The sequence below is a fragment of the Lagenorhynchus albirostris genome, chromosome 5 (genome assembly GCF_949774975.1).
Source record: "Lagenorhynchus albirostris chromosome 5, mLagAlb1.1, whole genome shotgun sequence".
NCBI lineage: Eukaryota > Metazoa > Chordata > Mammalia > Artiodactyla > Delphinidae > Lagenorhynchus > Lagenorhynchus albirostris.
The window spans coordinates 22789663-22809411 of record NC_083099.1 but is presented as its reverse complement, the minus strand read 5'-3'; the positions used below and the strand labels follow the sequence as shown (position 1 = coordinate 22809411).

The window sequence follows — 19749 nt, the reverse complement described above, 5'->3', positions numbered from 1 at the left end:
ATTCTGGGTTTCCCTGGTGGCACAGTGGTTGAGAGTCCGCCTGCTGATGCAGGGGACATGGGTTCATGTCCCGGTCCGGGAAGATCCCACATGCCACGGAGCAGCTGGGCCCGTGAGCCGTGGCCACTGAGCCTGCGTGTCTGGAGCCTGTGCTCCGCAACGGGAGAGGCCACAACAGTGAGAGGCCCGCGTACCGCAAAAAGAAAAAAACACAATTCTTTTATTTCTTCATTACTAAATACTTTCAAATATCCCTTGGAATTCTTTTCAAAGCCCTTTTCTTTTTTCCTGTGATAGGGTCATTTGTTACCAAATTCAAAGGTTTGAATAATCAATCTCTCAATATGCTATTTTCATATTTTTAAAGAATTTGTGCCTATGCTAAGGTAAGAAATCATCCATCTGATACTTGCTTATTTTTAACACAAAAGTGACACATCATGTCAAAGACTATTTCTAAGGAGGTTTTTGTTTTCCCTGCTGAGCTGAGGTAAAAGGTTTTTTTCTCCAGCATCTCAGGGGGACTGCTCAGCATGAGGAATGCACTATTCTCAGGAGAGGGCAAGCCAGATGTTAGGTGGGATTTTGGAAGGGTCTGGGCTGAGGACTGAAATTCAGGCTATGTGGGTGATAGAACTACTTGCAGAGAAAGGCTGGGGAGAGAAACTCATTTTTAAATAGCTGCTCAAGGGTGAAAACGTGGAGAAGGAGAGCTGCTAATAGATATGTGTGTGGGGGGGTGGCTTGCTATATGATGCACAGTGTGAAATAACTGTGCCACCCTTTTAAGAAAACTCATAACACATGTCCAAGTTATTCTTCAAGTTTTTTGTAGTTTCTTTGTTCTTTTACACAGAGGTGAAAGGACTTGGTGCTTTGTGTTCAAATTCCTTCCCGGGTAAGGGAGAGAGAGAGCACAGAAGAGGTAGCCAAGCTAAGTTCTTTAAGCAAAGGCTGGTTCATCGGACAGACAAATCCTGGATTCAGTCCAGCCTTTCAACATTTTGCAATGCCAAATATTTCACTTTTATCCTCACTGAGGAATGATAAGACCTGAGCAAGATTCATGGTTCCTAAAATGAATGTGAACTAGAAGAAGACACCAGTTCATGCAGAGTAAGAACTCTCTTAGATTGGACTGCTGGGCTCTTCAGCATGGTCACCTTCTCAGCTTGAACTCCAAACATCATCAGAAGCCACTTAATTAGTTTAAGAAACCACTATCACAGGAATCAGGAAAAACCCAAATTCATATAATCAGTATATTTTTCTCCTTGTAAGTGAGCCCTTGTGAGCAGCCAAATCAGAAAAAGGACCTTTGTTCAGAAGGCTCCTTGTTGGGATGAAATCAGATCAGGCAGAAACACTAACTTGAACCTCAGAAGGGGGAAGGTCTTGCTTTAAAAAAAAAAAAAAAAAAAAGCAAAAACACACCCTTTAAAGTTCACTGGTAATATTCCCTGCATCCGTAACTATACCAGGACTCACTGGAGATCAAACACTATGAAGTCCAGCTGCTAGGTCAGCGGGTGCTCCTTGACTGAACAGCCCCACCTTATTGGCAAGCCTTTCTTTGGACATGGTGATTCATTCAGTCTGGGGACAGCCAAGACTCCTGTCTTTCTAGTTACTTTGCATATGTCCTCTGCTTTGATCATCAAGTTTAACTGTACATAAGCAATCTTATTTCCTTCCTTTCCTACACCTTGCTGAGGACCACAGTGCAGGTGCCTGAGAAAATACTCGCATTCCCTCCTAAACAGCAGGGCTATAATTTCTGTATGAGAAGCTATGCAGTCACTCATTCCTTTCTAAAAAGAACTCTCCCCTAAATTTCTATTTCTCCATATTACTTAATTTTAAAGACTCTAAGAAACCTATATAAACTTAAAGGTATAAAGATCTATAACAAATTTAAATTATATTCCTTCTTAAGGTTTAGGCTTTGAACATTAGCAGAAGATATGGTTTTCTATCTGTGTCAACACCTCATTTTGCTCCCTTTCCACATTTTTAGAGTCAATAGTAAATTCTTCCCTAATCTCCTCTTCATTAAGTCCAAACGGAATTCTAGCCTATCAACCACTTATGTTTATTTATTTGTTTTTATTTTTGTTCTTATTCTGCATAAAGTTTAAAAATGGGGGGGAATGCGTTTTAGAAGGCTCTGTGCTTCCTGGGGCAATGCAGTATCACAGCAATCACTAAGTCTAAGTGTCCTGAAAAAAAGGTCTGGAAAACATTTACTCTGGGCTTCCCTGGTGGCGCAGTGGTTGAGAGTCCGCCTGCCGATGCAGGGGACACGGGTTCGTGCCCCGGTCCGGGAAGATCCCACATGCCGCGGAGCGTCTGGGCCCGTGGGCCATGGCCGCTGAGCCTGCACGTCCGGAGCCTGTGCTCCGCAACGGGAGAGGCCACAACAGTGAGAGGCCCGCGTACCACAAAACAAAAAACAAACAAAAAAAAAAACCATTTACTCTGCCTACTTATATATTGGGCCTGTTTCCATGGCATTCCCAGATTTAAGTAATGCATGGGGCCCTTCTCTACCCATTCTGATTAATTATTCATTCACAAATATTTACTGAGCATCTCTACTCTGTCAAGCACTGTATGAGGTAAAAGTCATACAAAAGAGAACAATGAAGTTTATATCTAGAGACAGTGTCTACAAAATTTTTAAACTGAGCAATACTATTAGGAAAAAAGAAGCAGTACATCCATTATTTATTTATAAGTAACATACATGTGTTCCTGTACTAATATTGTATATATTATAAGAATTCATAAAAATAGCCATTTTAAATGGATCAGATTTTCAAAAGTTAACAAGAAATATATGTTCTAACATTTTCTCCCCACACACCACTGGACCAATTTGCATAGCAATTAAGGTGTGGCAGTGCCCTACTTTGAAGACCATTGAAACTGTTGACCAATGTTCAATGCATCTGTCATTGACATTGAAATAGTGAATTTGTAAAGTGGAAGTATATGTTTTGAACTATTTTACAGATGAATAGACCTCTTTCAAAATGCTATGTGAATTTAAGAATTATATGTCAATGTAGGAAAACAACTTAAGAAGAAATATATTTTTCTTCAAACTTCTGCAATTTCCCAGACATAAAATTATGCTATGTTATGATTTCTGATTGGTAACAAATAATACATGGCATGAAATGAGTATCTCAACTTGGAATTCAGACAGATAATATAAATATTTTATTTTACAGTTCTACTTCTTTACCTCTGTATTAATATGAATTAAATTTAATGACATGCCAATACAATATATAATATAGTCATTACACAGAATCTTGTAAACAAATAAGACATTAACTGATTAATAATTGTGATTCTTTACTAAATTTTTCTTTAGCAAATACTGGAGGTATTGTTACTTGTTGTCATAACTCATCTTATTGCTGCACTAATAACTGTTTCAAGAAAGACTTTTCAGAAGATGAATAAAAAAGGCAACAGCCATAGGCCTAATTGCTAAGGATGTGTTGGGTAAAGGGAAACTTCTTGTCATTTTTTAAATATACTAAAATCTTAAAATTTAAAATTATATACATATTTGTAAATAAATGTATATTTGTGTATGTCTGTATCTATAAACCATAGGATTTGTAAAGAGAATGAAGTGATGCTACATGGGAAGTTCCCTTAGTAGGAAAGCAAATCTTCGAGATTAAGTATGAAAATAAAATAGTGGAGGTCAACAGGGAGAAAACAGCTCCTTGAGAAACTTTAGTAATCAATCCCCAAAGCTTTTAAAAGCCTCACTTTAGATCTGATGTGGAATCGGAATATTTTAAATGGAAAAAAACATTACTTCAAGTGAAAATTTTTAGCTGGACTATTAAAAAAGGGGATGGCTATATTTGAGCTCTCTTGATCTCAAGGAAACTGAAATTCATATTACTACGTGAAAGAAGCTTTACCTAGAAAGGTTACATACTGTATGTTTCCGATTATATGACATTCTGGAAAAGGCAAAACTATGTAGACAGTAAAAAGATCAGTGGTTGCCAGGGGTAGGAGGGTGGCAGGGATGAACAGGCAGAGTGCAGAGGATTTTTAGGGCAGTGAAACTATTCTGTATGATACCACAATAGTGGATACTTGTCATTACACATATGTTGAAACCTGTAGAATGTACAACACCAAGAACAAACCCTAATATAAAGTATGGACTTTGGGTGCTTATAATGTGTCACTGCAGGGTAATCAATTGCAACAAATGTACTACTCTGGTGGGGGATATTGATAAAGAGGGAGGCCATGCATGTGTGGGAGCAGGGAGTATATGGGAACTCCGGACTTTCCTCTCAACTTTGCTGTAAATCTACAATTACTCTAAAAAAATAAAATCTTAAAAAAAATAAAGCCTACTTAAAAAATCTATAAGCTCTTGGATGCTACCATTTTTTAAAAGGAAGTAAATTTTTTCAAGTAAAATTGTAATATTGTTTCCTCAGGTTTTAACTAAAACATTCCACTATTGTGATTTTTAAATGAAATTATATTACTAAAATGAGCCATTTTACACATAGATGGCCCAATGAGTGTAAAAAATATTGACCAACTTTTGGTTGGTTGAAGTACCTTTCTATAAATGCCATTGACTTTTTCCGTACTCTTGTTTGAACAAATAAAAGCAACAATTAATTGGAAAACATTTTTAGTTTTGTAAGGGCTCAGAAAGACAACTCAAAATATTCAATAAAAGACCATTTTGGAGACTGTACTTTGAAGTAAAGCAGAAAACTGAATGAAAAGCAGGTAACAGACCAGGATAGAGGGAACTGTGAGACAAAGGATCAAATAAAAATTATTGGACATCCCCAAGAACCTTCTAATGGCTTACATGTGCCCTACAAATAGTTTCATAGATCTGTAATTTTTATCCTTAAAGCAAGATCTAAGGGGGGAAAAATGCTTTGCTTTTTGTGTTTCTATAGTATTTACCTCACTACATAAAAATGTTAACATGAATTTCTCCTCTTATCATAATGATGTCTCAGAAGTTTTGATGTTGTAACAGAAAACTAGATGTAAACCGTGTGACACACTGCTAGTTGTCTCCTAAATCTATCTCCCCCTTCTTGCTTAGTAATCAAGTTTTAGCTAGGCATGCAGATAGAGACTACAGTTCCCAGTCTGCTTTGTAGCTTGATAGGACCATGTGATTAAATTTAGACCAATATATGATTAAATTTAGACCAATATGTGAATAGAAATAACGTTTGCCATTTCTAGGCTTTGGTCTTGAAAACACTGGGGATATATCTCTCCAGCTTCTCTTTCCCCTTTTCCTATAGGCTGGGGTATAGACATGGCAGTGACCCAGCTTCAACTATTCCCCAAAAAGAGGTAATCCTAGTGATAGCAGAGGAATAAAATGGAGAGTTCTTGGTCCCTGGACAGCCTCATGGAGCAGAGCTGCTTCCTCAGCCTTAGATGGTCAAGTCAAACTATAACACAAGAAAGAAATAAACTACCATCTTATTTTAGCAACTAATTCTGGGTTTCTTTTTTTTTTTTTTGGTCTATTTGTTATAGCAGCTTAATATTTACCCTAAGACAGAACAAATTTAAAAATAAAAGGGATTTACTGACTAATGAAACTAGAAAGTCTAGGGTTTCTGTGGGCTTCAGGATTGGTTTGATCAAGGAGTCATTCCTTTCTAGGTCTCAGTCTTCAATGTATTAGCCTCATTCTGAGTCTGGCTTTCCTACAGTGGTACAACCATTAACCAATCACTGAGATCCAAACATGAGAATATAAAATCTACTTTAAGCCTGAACTTCATGCCTCACCCTAGAGCCAGGGGTGTATGAAGTCGTTGTGTCTACCAAAATGAAAATTCAGGGAAGTTTCTAAGAAAAGAAAAATAGAGGCTGGAGAGAAAGTCACACCACAATATTCACCACATGTGATTCTCAAAATTCTCATTCACTGGGAATTTTTTAAAAAAAAGAAAGAAAAGAAAAATGTTCCCAGGTCTGCCCTTTCTCTGTAACCCCAGCCACTCTGAGAACCTCTGCCTAATAAACTGTGAGCTTCTTATTTGTTGTTGCTTCCCCAAGACTTAGGATATGTGCCAGGCACACAATAGAACCCAAGAGATATTTGTTTAATTGAGTTCATTTGAATTAAGTTTGAAAGAATAATTAGGAGAAAAGAGAAATTGTATTTAGGCAAAATTTCAGATTAAATTTTTTTAACTTCAGTTTTAAGTTTGGGATATTAGGGGACTAGGCTGAATGAAATATCTTTGAAGGAAAACAGGAGTCTCTTGGATAGATTAATATTTTTTTAAAAAATGTAAAGGGAAGATATAGAAATCATTAACCTTTCTTTCATGAGGCTTTTGTTACACTCCACCAGGGGAATAGTGAGGTGGGATGCTGACTGCCAACAGCAATAGGCAGTACGGAATATTTGCTGAAGGGATTAAAGTTGCAGAGGGTATAGTCCATCTCTAGCCAGGACCCCAGCTGACAATTATACACAGAATTGTTGTGTTCAGAGTTGGAGAGCAGGCCAGGAAAGCAGCACCATAAGAATGCTGTCTTGAGGAACTTATTCCATTCACATTCTGCCCCTTCTCAAAAGCAACTTGGAGGGCTTCCCTGGTGGCGCAGTGCTTGAGAGTCCGCCTGCCGATGCAGGGGACACGGGTTCGTGCCCCGGTCCGGGAAGATCCCACATGCCGCGGAGCGGCTGGGCCTGTGAGCCATGGCCGCTGAGCCTGCGCTTCCGGAGCCTGTGCTCCGCAGTGGGAGAGGCCACAACAGTGAGAGGCCCGCATACCACAAAAAAAAAAAAAAAAAAAAAAAAGCAACTTGGAAAGCAAGAAAACTCTAGACCATACAAAGTATAATTATTATCATTCCAGCCTCTGAAGTCCATCTTGTCTGCGCAGACACATTACAGAAAATCACACCCTTCAGGCTTCTCCCAGAAACCATATGTTCAGGGCCTACAATGTTCCACTTGAGCAAGAGCATTTGGCTTTGTGGCTACATCCCTGTGGCCCACTGTCAAAGGAAACATCTTTTCTTTTTCTTTTGACTAGGCTGAACTAACCATAGGGTAAGTGTTGTGGAGAACCAGATTCCAATCCTCAGCTGGCTTTAAACATACTACTTAGGAGAGAAAGCCTAATAAAGCAAGCAGTGGTGAATGATGAAAGATATGTACATCCTATAGACATTAGACCATAAACTTCTTGACAGAATTGTCTGTCTAATTTGGTCTCTTGGTCCTCTAACAATGAGCTCAAAGAATAAAAAATGTTTCTTTTTATGAAAAGTTCTTCATACAGAATGGCTATGCTGTTTAAGTGAACTGTAGGCAAAGAGTAAATAAAATTGTAGTAGCTAACTGACAAGTCCTAAGAGGTTCCTAAAGATATTTTAAAAATCACCTTAAGAAAGCATGGCTAGATGCCTGAAAGTGATATCTAATCATTATTATTAATAAATATATAATCACTAATCTGTTTTATATTCATTTGTCCCAAACTAGTCCTCAAACAGTAATCATTCCATTTTATATATTTGTTAACAATAAAAAAATAGACATAAAATATGTCTTTTACAGGCAAAATTAATCTATTGTGGTAGAAGTCATAAAGATAATATGAGAAGGATGGGTATCAACAGGGAAGGGGCAGAAGAGAACTTTCTGGCAGGGTGGAAATGCCTATATCTTGATCTGGTGATGGTAACAGCGGTTTATGTTTGTGAAAATTCATCAAGCTTTCCTTTTAAGATTTGTATATTTTACTGTATATAAAAGATATCTTATTTTAAAATATTTTTAGAATATGTATTTTGCTTAGGTGAAATCCTAGATTTAGATGCTTTTGGCTTCAAAGGTTCATTTTATCTGTAACAGCATGAGCAGAAATACTACATGGTACATTGCAGAGGCAGCATTTTCTTCACGTATGGTCTAAAACTCCTGTTGAAATTCTCATCACATTCCACACAATATATTAGTTCCTGAGCTTGATTAATATCGCTGGAAATTAACAGTCTTTTAAGGTAGTTTTTTTTAAATGGTAAATAAGGAAATCCTGCAACTCCAGCTAATTTTGCTGCAGTTTTGCAGCAGTGAAAATACATCTTTGTCTGTAGTCCAACCACCGTAAAATCCTGTATCCCTGAGATTATAATCTTGTGGCTATGATTATGTCACTGGTTGTAATATAACTCTTTCAATATAGTTAAATTTTGAGAATAAATACAAAATCAGAAGGAAAAAATAATATATGGTACACCCAAAATTCTGAACACAAAATTCAGTGTTAGGATCAACTCAAAACATGATTTTGTTTTTTTCATTCCTTTTTGACACTCCCACTCCTACTCCTCAAAACACAAAGCCTGTTTAGGACATCAATCCTTCCACATACAATTATTTATTCAGTGCTTATAAGTTCCTAGGCACTGGGGCAATAAAGGTAAAGAAAGTAATGTAAGAAAGAAAGTAAACCCTTTCCCCAGATAATTTGCAATCTAAATGAGGAGACAGAACAACTCATTTAAAAATCATTACTTTTAAAACATTTAAAATTTATTTTATTTTATTATTATTAAATTACCATTTAATGAAAAAAATGATAAAAGATATCATATATAGTGGTATGCTGGTAAATGTTTAACAACTGGCTCTCCAAGAAAATGAAAAAGCCTTGATTTGTAGCTTTTGCCAATTTCTATGTTGTGAATACTCTCACCATGGCCTGATATCAAGGTACTAATATGAAGTCAAGTGGCTGGCAAAATTCCTCCAGTTTTGACCACCTGCTCTCATAAGTTGGTATATACCAGTTCTGGCACACCACTGCCTCAATATCTGTTGAGAATGCAAATTATTTCTACAGCAGCTTCAAACCATGTAGAATTATCAAAAAATTCACTTTATTAAATAAGCATCTACTAAAAATCAAGTACTGTGTTAGATATTAGGAACAAAGAAGATTAATTATAGTCTCTACCCTCAAGGATTTTATAATCCATGAGAGTGGGATTAGACAAGTAAGCCACAGACCATAAATACGATTAGTAAATGCCATGGTAAGGGAAACGCAAAGGAGGGAGCAAGTAACCGTGGTAAGGGAAATGCAAAGGAGGAAGCAAGTAACCGGATCATGGGTCAGAAATGCTTCCAAGTGGAGGTGATACTTGAGTTGAACGTTGGACACAGGTAAGATGTACTTCCTCTCAAGCACTATTGGTGACCTGACTTCAGCAGATCTAACACTTTGAGGCAGGCAGAAGTTATTTACCAGAAAATTTGGGAAATGCCTTATTATTTTTTCCTTATAAATCCGTTCAAAGGTAATAATTTTAAATAAATATTCAAATCAATTGATAGATGACAAAAATAATCAAGTGAAATAGTAGCAGTTTTCCTAGTGATTAAGCCCAAATATCTTAATACCTTTTACCAGCATTTCCTAAAGTAAGTTCCATGGGGTGTTAATAAATCATGTTCAAAATAAAATGTCATGGTTAAGTAAGCTTGGGAAACATTTAGTGAAGAAAGTTAAACAGGTTAGTTACTGCCAATACTTCCCAGAGGCTTTAATCTTCTCCTGTGCATTGTGATCCTTTAAGAGCAGGTTATAACATGACTCTTTTGTAGAGACTCATAGGAATTAGTGTTCCAGGAAGTGGACTTCAGGAATTATAAAAGTACAAGTGGCTCATTAAAAGAGTTTTAAAGAGATTTTTTCCCAACAGATTCTTTGTAGACACATACCTAGTCAAAACAGTAATATCTCTAAATGTCATTAAGATACCATGAAAAAAATCACCTCTTTAGTTCTACTTCATCATCTCTCAATTATACCATGGGTAGTATAACACCTGACAATTGAGAATAATTTAAAATATCTCTAGAATTGGAACTTCCCTGGCAGTCCAGTGGTTGGGACTTCGTCTTCCAGTGTGGGGGGATGCGAGTTCGAACTCTGGTTGGGGAGCTGGGATCCCACATGCCTTGGGGCCAAGAGACCGGGACATAGAGCAGAAGCAATATTGTAACAAATTCAACAAAGACATTTAAAAAAAAATGGTCCACATCAAAAAAAAAAAATCTTAAAAGAAAAAAATAAAGTATCTCTAGAATGGTAGTAAAGGTGGTACCAAACGTGAATAAAAACTACACCACTTGTTAAGCCCTAATGGCATTTGGTGAGATGACACAACAAACCTGTGCCTCCAAGTCTTGGTTCATTGCCAGTATCAAGGCTGAACTTATGAATAATGAATTTTCTCTATGGTAGGAATTGCCAGAATGGCTCTTTTGCCCTCATTTTCCACAGGGCAGCTTTTGGTACCATCTTTATAAATTCCTTTCTTATTTACTTTTTAAGGCATTTCTTGGAGTCCTCTAATAAAGAGACATCCACCACCCACACACCCTGGGTTTAGTCAATACTTAGCAGATTTATCAGCTGTTTTCTAAGTGACAATCAGCAGGAAGCTTGCCCTGAGAGAATATATAGAGAAGCAAGACACTTGTGTTTGGAGGAGAGGGGAAAGATTTGTGCACAGTATGGGTTTCCCTTAGAACACAGCAGTCAGGTTTGGTAGGCAGTGAATTATCTGTGTCTGGGAGAGGCACTCCAAAGTTGCAAGAATTTCTCCCTCCTTCTAGCTTCTCATCTCCTATTGGTGTCACCCAAATGTCCAGTGGTGATGTAGTCTGTTAAGGTCAGCCTCCCAGGAGACAGAAGAGGGCAGAGAAGGGAGAACAAGGAAGTGAGGGAAGACGAAGCATAATCAGCACATCTTCAAGGCCAACTAAACAGTGATAGATGCTACCATTTTGAAATTTCTTCTCCTGAATTTATGTTGACAGATGTTTACTTATTACCCAAAACAGAATATATCTAGTATCTTCGGTGTGTTTAGACCTAGGCCAAACAAATGCAGCCCACTGTTGCTTGCTTTGGTAAATAAATCTATGTTGGAATCCAACCACGCCTATCAACTCTACAAAAGGCAGAGCTGTATAGTTTCAAGAATGATTTTAGGCTTGCAAAGCCTAAAATATTTACTATCTGGTCTTTGACAGAAAAAGTTTGCCAATCTTTCCACTCAAATTTTCTAAAGTGTTTCCAAAGTGACTTAATGTTTATATTTTTGAAATCAGATTTTCTCTGTGAAAAGATTCAGGTTATTTTACACTAAAAAGCAAATTATAGTTAAGTCTGATAATAGCTAGGCTAGCACATGCAGCTGAAAAGTGGGAAAATAAAATGTTTGTTTTGAAAATATCCTTCTTTAAGATCACAAACATCTGGATATTCCCCCAAACATCTGGAACACCAACTGATTGACTCATTTTGTTTAGCCAGGCGCATTTTGTAAACACTAGCAGTCAAAACTAAGCATTAGAGGTAAAAAATAATAATTTCGTATAACACCCTTATACAAAATACTTCACATTGGCTTTCTTGTTCTTTTAAAATACACCAAGAAGTACAAAGAAGTCTATAATTCTGTCAGAGATTTTGGAGAATTTAAAGAATATGATATTGTCTTTTTCTCTATATCTTATTCGGTTATGAAATCTCTGTAATCTCATTGTCTGAATGATAGAAGATAATATCATTATGATGTTTTTTAAAAAGGCCTCAAAACTTAGAGTAAACAATGTACTTTTCAGTAACTATATAGTAGAGTATCAGCAAGTGGTGTGAGGAATTTACCATCTCTGAACAATTAAATTGAAATAAAACTTGTTCCTTGGTTGCTCAATGTCAGCTCTTTTGATGTCAGAATAGCCATTGGTTAGAGCCAAATAGATTGTCATGAAAGTGTCTGGGGCTTTGGAACCAGCCTGGGGTTTGACTGCTGGCTCGAATTCCTTTTAGGCTGTTTGGGCCAAAGTTTCTACTTAATAAAATGGGGATAATATTTTTATTGGTGATAGATATAGTGTATATGGTACCTGAAAAAAGAATAATAATAACAATAAAACAATCGCTCCCATTTATTGACTTGCTTACTATGTGCAGGCCACTAAACTCAGTATGTCATATACTTTACATCATTTAATCCTCACAAAAGCCATAAAGGTAAGTACTGTTGTTATCTGTCCTTCAGAGATGAGTTCAATGAAATGTTAACTTCCAGTTTACAAATTCTACCCTTAGAAGAGCAGCTACCAACCATCTACTGCCTACTACATGCTGGAGACTTGGCATTTATTTTCTCTTAAGGTTTAGAGAGATTAAATAGTTTGCCAAAGTTACACAGCTAATCAGAGACAGAGCTAGGGTCAGAGCCCAAGAAAACCCCTCAGGGCCATTGCCTTTAACCTTTACTGTACTACCTCAGCAAAAAGTAGCTATTATTATTATTACCATAGGTATCAGTTTAAAAAAATAAACATAAAATCAATGTACTAAAAAGATACACCTATGCATATGTTTGAAACTTGACAAATGTAATTAGGGAATCAAATAGTTTCAGGTATAACCTATTGAATTTAGAGCATCTATCTTTGTACTGAATTGCAAAGTAAATATGAGGACAACTTCTAAAAGTCAAAATAGAGCTAAGCACGAAGCACTCCACACCTGAATCCACTTTCCCAGGACAATCCTTCTAAGAAACAGAATTTGAAATTTTGAATTCCAAAGTTATGTTCACATCTGCATCAGATATCTTAAATCGTGTGTGTTGCTGAAAAGTGATAAAGCCTGCAATTACGTCATCTCAAGCTCTGAGAAAGTAAGGTGCAGTAATGTTTGTGAAAGAGCATACTGCCATATGCAGTCCACGTCAGAAAAATCAACTTGAGTCCCTATGTTCTTGTATCCTCACTTCAGATTGTCAGCCAGAGTGATATGCAGAAAATATATAGTTTGTCTGAGTTTGCCCTTGCCGAAATAGTCTCAGACTTGTGGGATAAACAGGTTAAAACTTCTATCTGAGAGAGACCTTTTCCCCTCCTGATTTTTTAGTTTTGTTTTTTTTAATCCATCATTGGATTTAGGGATGGCTGCCTGCTAACATATCTGCAAAGAAATGGCATATAACCAAGAAAAGTGCAGCAAAAGTTTGGTTTTTATTACAACATTTGGGCAAGTTTTGAAGAAGATGTCTTCAAACAATAAAAGGTAGTGTTCCAAGAAAATCAAAAATTTTGACCACCTAACTCTCAGCAAGCCATTTTCTGCAAATTCTGCAGGAAGCATAGAAACCAGTCCACACTGTGCACTTCAGTTGGGGACAGAAAACATTACAAATGTGAACAGCCTTTTCTGTTCTGTCTTTTCATCATTCTATTCTTTCCACACTGATAATCAAACAGTAATTGATCCTTTTTTGGGTCAGCCATTCATTGGAGAGTTTCTGAACATATGGGCATGCCACCTTCTGGTGAAAGGTGTTTATCTGCCATTTACAAAGGATTGGAACTTTCACGGATCCTTCAAGAAAAAGGCAATGTCCTTGATACTTCTGCTTGCATGACAAATTATTCAACTGATTTGTTTCAATAATTTTCTTTTTCCAGAATTAAAGTCAAGTATTATTCATTATTATCATTTAATCTTAGTTTTAGCTAGTCAGTATAATGAGCAGAAAATAGCTAGAGAGAAATAAAGTCTATAGCCTGAAGGATTCCTCTCTTTCTCACACTTCCTAGGGACCTGTGGAGAATTCAAGACACAGCACCTTAATGTAGCCCCTGATTTAGAAGTCATGCTGAGAATGTACTTCATAGGTCTTAAAAAGTGTCTGAATTTTGCTTTTCTTACTCTATGGTACAAGATTTGATAGCTTGAAAATAGATACTGAAGAATTTAAATTCTAAGTTCATTTGGAAAATATATAATGCACAAGAACTCACCTCATTTTTATGATTATTCTATCAATAGCTTAACAGTGCAAAATTAAGTTTATTCCTAAGGATAATAGACTGTTTCTATGGTAGCTTTTTATAGCTGAAGATAGGAGAGATTAAATTACCACTTTAACAGTGAATTGCTGGGCTTCCCTGGTGGCACAGTGGTTAAGAATCCACCTGCCAATGCAGGGGACACGGGTTCGAGCCCTGGTCTGGGAAGATCCCACATGCCGCGGAGCAACTAAACCCGTGCACCACAGCTACTGAGCTTGTGCTCTAGAGCCCGCGAGCCACAACTACTGAGCCTGTGCTCTAGAGCCCGCGAGCCACAACTACTGAAGCCTGCGTGCCTAGAGCCTGTGTTCTGCAACAAGAGAAGCCACCACAATGAGAAGCCCGCTCACCGCGACGAAGAATAGCCCCCGCTTACCACAATTAGAGAAAGCCTGTGCACAGCACCAGAGACCCAACGCAACCAAAAATAAATAAAATAAATTTTTTTAAAAAAACAGTGAATTGTTTTAAATATTTTAATAACATGCTGATTTTTACAAGAGAAGCTTAACTGTTCCCTCATCAATAGATAGGGTTGCAACATAAAATACAGGATGCCAGTTAAACTTCAATTTCAGGCAAATAATAAATATATATTTTTAGTATAAGTATGCCCCCCCTACAATATTTGGGACATGGATTACTGAAGAAAGTTCCTTGTTCCTCTAAATTTCAAGTTTAAATGGGAATTCGGTATTTTCATTTGCTAAATCTGGCTTTGAATGGTTTTCAAGAGTTCAGCTGGCTATCAACACCCTTTACATTCACCCATTCATTCATTCACTCACTCATTAATTCATTTAACAAGTATTTGAATACTTCCTATACTATTGTCAGCATGGGGAATAGTTTTGCAAAAATCCCCTACCTTATAGATCAGTGGTTCTCATTCTTAGTTGTCCATTGTAATCAGCTGGGGAACTTTTAAAAACATGTTAATAGAGCCCTGGATACAACCCTCAAAGATTCTGAATTACTTGTTCTGGGGTCCATCCTGGTCATTAGACTTGTATAACCTCCCCAGGTGATTCTAATGTATGGCCAAGGTTGAGAACCACTGCTGTAGATGGAGACAAATCGGTTTTAGTCTTTATTTTTGCAATACCAGCACCTGCCACCAGGTGTGTCCATTAATGCTTGATTCACTCAGCATATCAACTCTCTTCATAGAAGCAAACTGCATACAATTTTAACTAATTGAGATTTTTCCAAAGCAATATAACTTTTTTAAGCAAGCACTATACGTTTTTAAATTAAACTATTTTGCCTCAATTTTAAAACTATGAGTATTTAAATAAATGCATTTATACATTCATTCAAAAATAGTTATTTCTGTCTAAGCATTGGGCATTGTACCAGGCACTGGGGATGAAGCCATGAAAAAGACAAAGCTACTCTTCTTACAGGAGGGACAGACAATTAATATGGAAACAAAAAATAAATACTTCCTCTGAAGAAAAAGAACCAAGGAATATAAAAAAAAAAAATTGAGTAGTGGAGAAGGGTAGCATTTTACAATAAAGCAATCAGGAAAAGCTTCTCAGGGGTACATTTGATCAGACACCTGAATGAGGTGAAGGACTGAATCTGCAAAAATATCCAGTGAAAGGTAAAAGAAATAGCAGGTAGGAAGGTCCTGAAGCCAGAGAAAGCTTGGTGTATTTGTAGGAAGAGTTGGAAGGATAGTGTGGCTGAAGCAATGGTATGGGGAGAGTGATATCAAATGAGGCTAGACAAGGGTATGTAGGCCCTTAGGCCAAGGTAAAGACATTGGGCCATATTCTGGGCTATGGGGCAACATATATGGTCTAATTTACAATGTAAAAATATCACCCTGGCTTCCATGTAGAGACTGGATGGTAGGGTAATGGTCTGGCAGGAGCAGGCAGACATTTAGGAGACTACTGCTGTGGTTTGAATAAGAGATAATGGCAACTTGGACTAGGATGGCAGGGGTAGTGGTTTCAAGAGGTGGTCGGACTCAGGATATATTCTGAAAATAAACCAACAGTTCTTGCAGATAGGTTGGATGTAAGGTGTGAAGGAAAGAGGAAATAAGACTGTCTGAGATTTTAGCCATCTACAAAGATGGGGCTTAAAAGGCTGACACAAGAGTTCTGTTAGGGCCAGGTTAAACTTGAGGTGCCTAATGCTCATCCCAGTGGATAGGCCATAATGGCAGATATGTGTGTAGGGGGCTCAGAGAAGCAATCAAGGCTGCAGATATAAATTAGATCATCACCAGTACATGCAAGTGTACCATTTTTCTCAAGTTTAACACATTGTACTGTTTTTAAACAAAGTGGTGCAGTCATTTCCTGTCAAAGTGAAATACTTTTTCTAGGAGTTATACCCATGACCTTCTCAACTACACTGGCACCTGATGACCTATAATCCTTTACTACAGAAAGTGTATATAAAAGGAAACATTGCCCCCATAACTTTTTAAATGTCCCTGGGATGAACACAAGAAGTAATTGTGAAAATCATATTGGATGATGCATGAGGCCTTTTTAGACTATAACTAAAAAAACCTCTCATGACTAAGAAATGATAATTTTCAGCTGTAACTGCTTTTTTCTTGAAATTGTTTTATCACACATTTTAATATTCAAACAATCCAGTGGTATTTTTAAAATAGTAAGTAAATTATAAATAAAAATTAGATTTTTTATACCATTATATCTTTTAGAATGGGGTTCATACAAGTAGCATAATTTTTGATAGATTAAAAGAATTTTAATATACCAACTAATCTTTATTATGATATTCACTAGAGAATATTCAGTTTGTAATGTTGTTGGAAAACTGAATTTAGTAGAAAAAAAGGATTTTGAGTTTCCTATTTGCCACTAAACTAGTTATATGACTGGGCACAAATTGTTTAGCTGCCTGGAAACTTGGTTTTCTCATTTGAAAAAAAGGCTACTTCTAAATCTACTTCTAAGGGCTTTTGATTAGGTGAAATAGTGTATGTAAAAATATTTCATAAATAATAAAATTATACATGAAAGAAACTGTAAATAAATCATGGACTACTGTCCACATTCTTTTCTATTAATAAATATCACACATCTAGTACTTAAGAACTCAAGGCAGATGGCAATGACGATAACATTGCTGTGAAAAATTAGTCACAAAGTGTTTTAAACTCAAAAATATAAGTCTAAAAATCTTACCTCTTTTTTTTTTAACTTCTCTCATGTTATTAGTTTACTTCTTTTTCTTGAGTTGTTAAGGTGACTGAGTTTATCTTTTTTTTTCCTCTCTATCGTTGATAAGGATAAATGAGGAATTTGAGATGGTAAGATTAAGGAGTCAACACTGACAGATGGAGAAAGGAGAAAATTATGAAGAATTCAGATAAGGCACAAATAAACTTCAACTCAGCTCTCTTTCAAAATTTATAGTATAAGCAATATATAATTATGTGTTTACATTAGTGATTAAAATATTGCTAAAAGCTTTTTTAAGAGAGTTAATTTTAATTAATCATCAAAACACTATTATTGGTCAACTTAGTATGGAAACAGTTGTATTAAACAGCAATAGGATTCATTCCCATTTCTACCTCTGATACCTGGCCCTGTGAATACTGGCTATGGAAGAAACAATACCATATATTGGGTGCTGATTCAGACGTGAATAGCCTCCTGAAGAATATGAGAGTGGCACCACTTACTATTACTCCTAGTGATCCACTAGAAAAATTTTTGCTCCCTATACCTGCAACCTTACACTCTGATCTACAGGTCTGAGTTTCAAAGGGAGGAATGCTTCCAACAGCAGACACAGGTAGAAAACTATGTGAAGACAGAGAACTGGAGCAACACATCTCCAAGCCAAAGAATGCTAAAAATTGCTGTAAACTACCAGAAGCGAGGAAGAGGCAGGGGAGGATCCCCCTGTATGTTTCAGAGAGAGCATAGCCCTGCAGACACCTTGATTTTGGACTTCTAGCCTCTAGATCTGTGACACAATAGATTTTTGGGTAATTTTTTTAAGCCACCTAGTTTGTGGTACTTTATTATGGCAGCCTTAGAAAAGTGAGACAGCCACTGTTTTAATAAATCTTCTAGATTTAACAGGGCACAGAACTTGTTTAGAAAGATTTACTATTTTCTAGGAACTATTAGCTAAGGGGCTATGTCTCCTGTCTTTCATAAGCAGTTAAGAAGGAACAAGAAGGTAAATCGAATCAGGTAGTACAATCTTTAAGTAAAAAAAAATGTTCATGCTCTCCACAATAAAGCACATTTTATTTTTCTCAAGACAACATTAGAAGATTCTAATGTTTTTAAGACATTAGACAACATTAGAAGATTTAAGACAACATTTAAGACAACATTAGAAGATTCTAGATATGTAACAACATTGGCAAGTAGACTTGGAGAACATGAGCCAGTTTTATAAGTAACAGAGGATGATTTAACGTCCAAGGATGTACTTTTAAACTTTATGCAAGCCAAGGGTCTACAAGACAGGAGAGGTCATTTATGTTGTCTCAACTCCTAGAGCAATATTTGATTTGGGCCAAAGAAGTACAGACACTCCAGATAGATGGGAAAAGGTTAACGGGAAATTTTAAATAATATCAGAAGGAAACTTTTAAAGGAGTATAACATCCATCATTTTGTCAACAGTGATCTGGTTAAGGCTGAGATTTTAGAGCAGTTCAATTGGACTTTGAAATCTAAAATGTGGTGTTATTTTACTGCTCAAAACACATTTTAATACATTGATATAATTCAGTACTTTATCACTAGTTAACAACCACCAGAAAATCTGAAAAAAAATCTATAAATATCATAGTCAGAAATTCTTTAGAACTTCAAGAGAAAAAACAAAATTCCATTTTGTGAGAAAGAAAATCATGGCATCTGAGTTAAAGGAGAGATTCGAAAAGTGGTTCCAGGAGATAGTAACAAGAAAGATATATTCAGTAACAAAAGTGGTAACCAGAAGCTAGCAACAACTTTTTAGTTAAAAGATCATGAAAAGGCTGCTGGAAGAACCAAAAATCATAACCATATGTCAAGAGTAAGTACACAACATAAAAAAAGAAATTATTTAGACAAAGGGACATGCTAGGAATTAGATCATTCTCATCAAATGGTTGGACTGACTTGAAAATATTAATAGTTGGACAAAGCTTTGATGATTTAGAACCTTTACATGGTGGAAAGTAGGTGAATAAAAACGGTTTTTATACATATGGTTACCAAAGGGGAAAGGCGGGGGAGGGATGAATTGGGTATTTGGCATTAAGAGATGCACACTACTATATATAAAACTGATAAACAACAATGGCCTACTGTATAGCACAGGGAACTATATTCAATATTTTCTAATAACCTATCATGGAAAAGAATCTGTATATTATATATGTATAACTGTATAACTGAATCACTTTGCTGTACACCTGAAGCACTGTAAATCAGCTACAGTTCCATTAAAAACAATGGTTTTTATATTGCACTACCCAGCGATATTTCAACATTACCTTTCCCTTGAAGCTTAAGGATATCTGATAGTTGGGATTTGAGCAGATCAAGGCCCCAGAACTAGGAAATCACCTAGTTTTCTGGTGTGGAGGACCATATTTTCTAGAGGAATAAGTATAAACTATCATCTTTATATATTTATATTTAGAAAAGAGTAAATTAGTTCAAGCCACCTACTATGACCCTCTCAGAATTTTATGCTGGATCTTTTGCTTTTAGCTGGCTAAGAGAAAAAGTGAGAAGGCTGAATGAAACATTTTGCTGTCAACCCTGGAAGTGGATGTATCCCATCTACCACAC

General features: G+C 36.5%; 1 protein-coding gene across 6 annotated transcripts in view; it reads right to left on the bottom strand.

Moving 5' to 3' along the window:
* The window catches only part of SLC9A9 (solute carrier family 9 member A9), a 658568-nt gene that overhangs the window by 611919 nt on the left and 26900 nt on the right, over positions 1-19749 (bottom strand). The window lies entirely within an intron of this gene.